A 6,000-nucleotide genomic window follows, 5' to 3' on the forward strand; every position below is an offset into this window, starting at 1 on the left:
GCCACATCCAACCTCTCCTGGATCCCTCCTATTTCAGAAAAAGAGGTGAGGTTTTGTTTTTTGTTTTTGTTTTGTTTTTTAATATTTTATTTATTCATTTGAGAGAGAGAGAGAGAGAGAGAGAGAAAGCATGAGCAGAGGGGAGAGGCAGAGGGAGAAGGAGAAGAAGACTCCCCACTGAGCAGGGAGCCCAATGTGGAGTTCCATCTCAGGACCCCAAGATCATGACCTGTGCCGAAGGCAGATGCTCAACCAACTGAGCCATCCAGGTGCCCCTAGCGGTGTGGTTTTTATTTCCCTGTCCATGCAAACCCATATCTGCTCTGGCTTTTATCCTTCATTATAACATCAATTAATTTATTTATTTTAAAAGAACTTATTACAGAAAATTTTAAACACAAAAAAAAAGATTTTACTTTTATATCTTCAAACTCCTCTGGCCTTCCTGCCCACAAGCTCAGGTCTCCAGTCCTTTTTTTACACTAGGCGTGGAGCCCAATGCAGCGCTTGAATTTACAATCCTAAGATCAAGACTTGAACTGAGATCAAGGGTTGGACACTCAACTGACTGAGCAACCCAGGTCACCCCTCTCCTCCAGTCTAAAAAACAATATATTAAAAAACTATTGTAATCTTCCTACTCCCTTGAACTATGGCCAGATGTTGCAACATGTTCTTTCCTGTCTTCCTTTATTTCTTTTTTTTTAATATTTTATTTACTTATTCATGAGATACACACAGAGAAGAGAGAGAGGCAGAGGGAGAAGCAGGCTCCATGCAGGGAGCCTGACGTGGAACTCGATCCCAGGTCTCCAGGATCACGCCCTGGGCTGAAGGCAGGTGCTAAACCGCTGAGCCACCCGGGCTGCCCTCTTCCTTTATTTCTTAATCCCCTACAATCTAATTTCAATCTCTGTCACTCTACTGAAATTTCTCTTTCAAATTTTTAACTCTGTTATTTTTAAGTAAATTCAGACTTCTAAAAAGGTTGCAAATATTGTGAAAAAAAGGTCTCATGTTCTCTTTATCCAGCCACCCCAAATATTAATATCTCATAGAACTGTACGGACCCCTGGGTGGCTCAGCAGTTGAGCTTCTGACTTCCGCTCAGAGCATAATCCTGGAGTTCCTGGATCAAGTCCTGCATTGGGCTCCCTGCATGGAGCCTACTTCTCCCTCTGCCTGTGTCTCTGCCTCTCTCTCTGTACCTCTCATGAATAAATAAATAAAATCTTTAAAGGAAAAAAAAGAACTATAGTACACTTGTCAAAACTAATAAATTAATGTTTTTACAGACTTTATTAGAATTTCACCATTGTTTCATCAATGCCTAATTTCTTTTTTTTTAAGATTTTATTTATTTATTTATTTGAGAGAGAGAGAACACAAGCAGGGGGAGGAGCAGAGGGAGAGGCACAAACAGACTCCACACTGAGCATGGAGCCAAAATCGGGGCTAAATCCCATGACCTGAGCCTAAACCAGAGTTGGACATTTAACCAACTGAGCCACCCAAAGAGACTCATTAATGCCTAGGGGCATGTGGGGTCCATATGAAATAGACTGGCCATGTACTAGTAATTGGTGAAGGTGAGTGATGGCTGAATCAGGTGCATCAAACTATTTTCTCTGTTTTTGTGGATGTTTGGAAATTTTCCATTATGAAATGTTTTTTTTTAAGATGTTCTTATTTTAAAGAGAGAGAGAGTGGGAGGGTTAGAGGGAGACAGAAAAAGAGAATCTCCAGCAGACTCCTGCTGAGTGAAGAGCCAGATATGGGGCTTGATTCTATGACCCTGAGATCATTACCAGCGCCAAAACCAAGAGTCAGATGCTGAACTGACTGAGCCCAAAATGCCTTTTAAAAAAAAAGAGGATTCATCTATGCAACATCCAAAAAGTCATTAAAAATAAATTTATATTTTTGCCTCAATTTCTCCAATAAATGACACAAGAAATCACATTCCTTGAAAGGTGGCAATCATCAGCATACCTCTATGTCTTCTTCAGCTCTCACCAACTCAAGCCATGCCCTCTCTCTCACTCACAAGTTCTCTGCCATACCCAGGCTCTTCTGCCTTCTTCACCATCTGTCACTCAGGCCCCTTCCTGTCCTCTTCCTCATCTTCCCTGATCCTTCATGCACATCACTCCAAGCCCTTTCCAATATCAAGCAACCAAGCCTTTCACATCCCATTCCAGTTCTCAGCACCACCTATAACTCTGTTCAGTTCGACGAAAGTGGGAATGCCTGGCAGAAAACATAAGAAAACATCCCAGAATATGTTAACATTTTGTTCATTGCCAAATCCTTAAATATTCTTAGAAAGCCTGGTTTTTAATGTCTGCAGAATATTCTACCATATACACATATCAAAATATGCGTATCTCATTCTCTAGTGTTAGATCTAGTGACCCCTAGTTGCCAAAGTAATTCAGTCCTCTTCTTCTGTGACTTTCCACAGTGCTTGATGATGCTGACCATCCTTCTGCCTTGAAAAGTCTCTGCATTGGCTTTCGTAATGTCCTTTCAGTCTCCCTTCTCACTGACCAGTCCCTCTTTTGCCTTGTGTGACTTGCCTTTCTCCAGTTCCTCCCTACGCTTGTCTAGGCTCCCCACCCCCCTTGGCCCTCTCTCTCCCATCCTTGCCTCCCACCCCCCTTGGGCTCTCTCTCTCCTGTCTTCACTGTGAAGGATTCCCAAAGCTATACCCTCAGCCCTAACCTCACTCCAGTGTTCCAGACTGGCATCTCCCCCAACCCCCCGTCTGTTGCACATGACCTCCAAAATATAGTCCAGTGTAGTTCCACCAACACCACTGACCAAGCAAAAGGAGCCATCTTTCTTGAACCAGCTCTGCCTACCTCCCGGCACCCATCCATGTTGCTGCCATTTCCTTGGGGTTCAGCTTGATGCTTTAGAGTCACTGTCCAAGTAACTGTCCACTTTCCTTCACCTGACACTTCACCAAGTTACCAAGCCCTATAGAATCTTTTTCTTTTTTTTACTAATTAAATACTTTACTGAATAAATACAATACCGGGGCATCTGGGTGGCTCAGTGGTTGAGTATCTGCCCTTGGCTCAGGTCACTCAGGTCATGATCCCGAGATTCTGGGATCGAGTCCTGCATCAGGCTCCTCACAGGGAGCCTGCTTCTCCCTCTCCCTCTCCTTCTGCCTATGTCTCTGCCTCTCTCCGTGTGTTTCTCATGAAAAGATAAATAAAATCTTAAAAAAAAGAAGAAATACAATACCAAACAAAATGCATTCAAATGCTTTCTTAAAAAAATCAATTTTAAAGGCCTTTCTATTTAGGCTAATGGGCTAATGACAAATACAATAAAGGCAGATATGCTAACTTAACATATTGGCTGATTTTATATAGTAGTTTTATCTTTTAGTCCACAAATATATTATTAAATGATAGAAAACATCTAATACAACCACTTCTACAGAAGGAAATAAATTTCTTAGAAAGATTTTACAGACCCTATCTTTTATACCCAGCCCCAACAGTCCACCTCTAAAGAGGATAAAGCCTTTCCTCAAAAAATCTCACAATTAACATTGCTTTGCTATCAAAATCTATATTTCTGATCTGTTATGAGCATTGAGATAAGATTCAAATATTCCCAAATAAAGAAGCACAATGCACATTGTGGTTACCTATTCAGCAACAGTAAGCACTGCATTCAAAACTATCTCATCCCGCACTGGGTGTTATTCTGTATGTTGGTAAATTGAACACCAATAAAAATTAATTTATATAAAAAAAAAACTATCTCATCCCTGGAATTCAATAAGGTCAGCCACATTCACTGGCATTTCCTCCACTGTAGTATGTAGAAAGTCTCAATGTCACAAAGAATCCTCTTGTCTTCTTCAGTAACAAAGTTTATAGCCACACCTTTCCTCCCAAAATCACCCCCCTCTGCTAATTCTGTGAATATAGTTTTCACAATTAGTAGGTAGATATAATATATAACCAATGACACTTGTTGCACATCAATCCCATGAGCTAACAAGCAGAAGTGATCAAAACAGGGCTTGACTCTGATCAGAATTCCCTCATGACACATCTCTTTCCTTCTGGTCTATGTCACCTTGCAGGACATAAACTGTGAAATCCCTGGCATGCATTTTCTCAGTCCATCTTGTGCCTTGTATTGAGAAAAATAACAGCCTAAGTAATCATCAGTGTTTCGTAGAAATACAAAGTGTATCCAACTTCCATTCCTCTCTTTCAACATTAATATAAAACTATTTGATTCCTTCAAGGATCAATTCTTTTTTCACCAGAATTCAAAGTGGATCTCTCATGAATTTTTGGATCACCTTCAACATATCAGTCGGCATTGTGGCAGAAAGCAGCACAACCTGAATACTTGTATTTAATTTTTGGAAAATCTCCTAGATTTGATCCTTAAACTCTCGGCTCAACATTTCATCTGCTTCATCCAAAACAAACATTTGATCCATTGTGGAGAAAGATATCTTCTGTTTAACATATCAAACAGTTTCCCTGGTATACTAACAGCAATATGCAGAGCCTCAGCCTGCAGTTTTTGCATTTCATTCCAAACATCAGTTCCACCAATGCAGGCATGACAAGTTTCTCCCATATAGTCTCCAAATGCCAGAATTATCTTTTGGATCTTTAATACAAGGAATAATAGTTCTCTGTTGAATAGCTGAAGGATTCTCAAAAACATTAGCATAGATGCCCCGAAGAAAAGATTCCTTTAAATTCATATTGTCGAAGTTATCGATAATCTCATGCCAGTTGCTCTCAATGATGTCCCCGGGGTCCATTCCCTCTGGGCCTCCATGTTCTCTGTTACAACCATGGAGCTACCAGACATGATCTGAAGAACAACTCAGCGCCTGACTGGAAAGCCAGAATCTACTTCTAAAACATCTCTACAACAATTGCTTGTGTTCCATCTCATTGCTCCACTCACACTTTGAGTTTTTATCCCCTGTCTGCATTCACCTCTTCCTTGGTCTTTCTTTCTCTGTTTCTGTCCCCTCTCATCCATCTTACCTCCAGCCCCCATATCAGTCTTCCTAAAGGCTGACTGTCACTGGGTGGCTTATCTGTACAATAATCAGAAGCAGTCCTCCACTACTTACCAGATTGAGTTCTAACATTCAAGGCACAATTTAAAATCATCTGCCAAACAATCTTCTCAATCTTGTTTCTCCCTTCCTTCCACATGCACGTTAGAGGTCAAATAGCGTGACTCCAGAGTCAGATCCCAACCTAGTAGTGCTAAGGCCTTGGGTAAATTACCTGCACCTCTGCTTCTCCATCCATAAAATGGGAGTATTAGCAGCACCTACTTCACATATTATTGGGAGGATGAGATAAGATAAACTACACAAAGCATAATACCAGGCCTACACGAGTTTCTTTTTTTTTTCTCTCTACACGAGTTTCTTAATAAATGTCAGATATTGTAACTTTTACCACATTCCTGCAAGCAAACTGAGTTGCTTGGTTTCCCAAGTTTTAGTACTTATTTCCCATTCCCCTCCTTTTGCTTATACCATTCCCTCTGCCTGCAGCTCTCACCCATCATCTTCACCTTCTGAAATCCTTCCTATACCCAAAGGCCCTGCTCTAAAGCTATTTCTCTAAAATTTCCTCAACCACCAGCCACAAGAGCTCTCTCTATTGCCCCTCTGAACTTTAGGACTCTTGGTTTCTAACACTCCTGAGGCATTTACACTGCCTTATGGTGAGCTGTGTGAATGCATTATCCCTCCACAAATTAGAGTGGGGCCTTGTCTTCCTAATATTTGATATCCTTGACACAGCCCAGCGCAGCCTCTTGGCACAGAGCTGAAACTCGGACGCTCATCAAAAGTGGATGAACTTTCCTGTTTCTCAACAATAAACTGTCATCTCGATACCTATCTATTAAACAAATATTTATTAAGCATACTTTTAACAGTATTAATATCTTATTAAACCCAGGATTAATGAATATGGTCCT

The 6,000-nt window shown here is 40.9% G+C and overlaps 1 pseudogene; it reads right to left on the reverse strand.

The window, feature by feature from the left end:
- Positions 1-3,784: 3,784 nt before the first annotated feature.
- On the reverse strand, positions 3,785-5,040 carry LOC129501213 (eukaryotic initiation factor 4A-II-like; annotated as a pseudogene).
- Between the last annotated feature and the right edge of the window lie 960 nt (positions 5,041-6,000).

The sequence above is a fragment of the Nyctereutes procyonoides genome, unplaced genomic scaffold, assembly GCF_905146905.1.
Source record: "Nyctereutes procyonoides isolate TBG_1078 unplaced genomic scaffold, NYPRO_anot_genome, whole genome shotgun sequence".
NCBI classification, from domain to species: domain Eukaryota; kingdom Metazoa; phylum Chordata; class Mammalia; order Carnivora; family Canidae; genus Nyctereutes; species Nyctereutes procyonoides.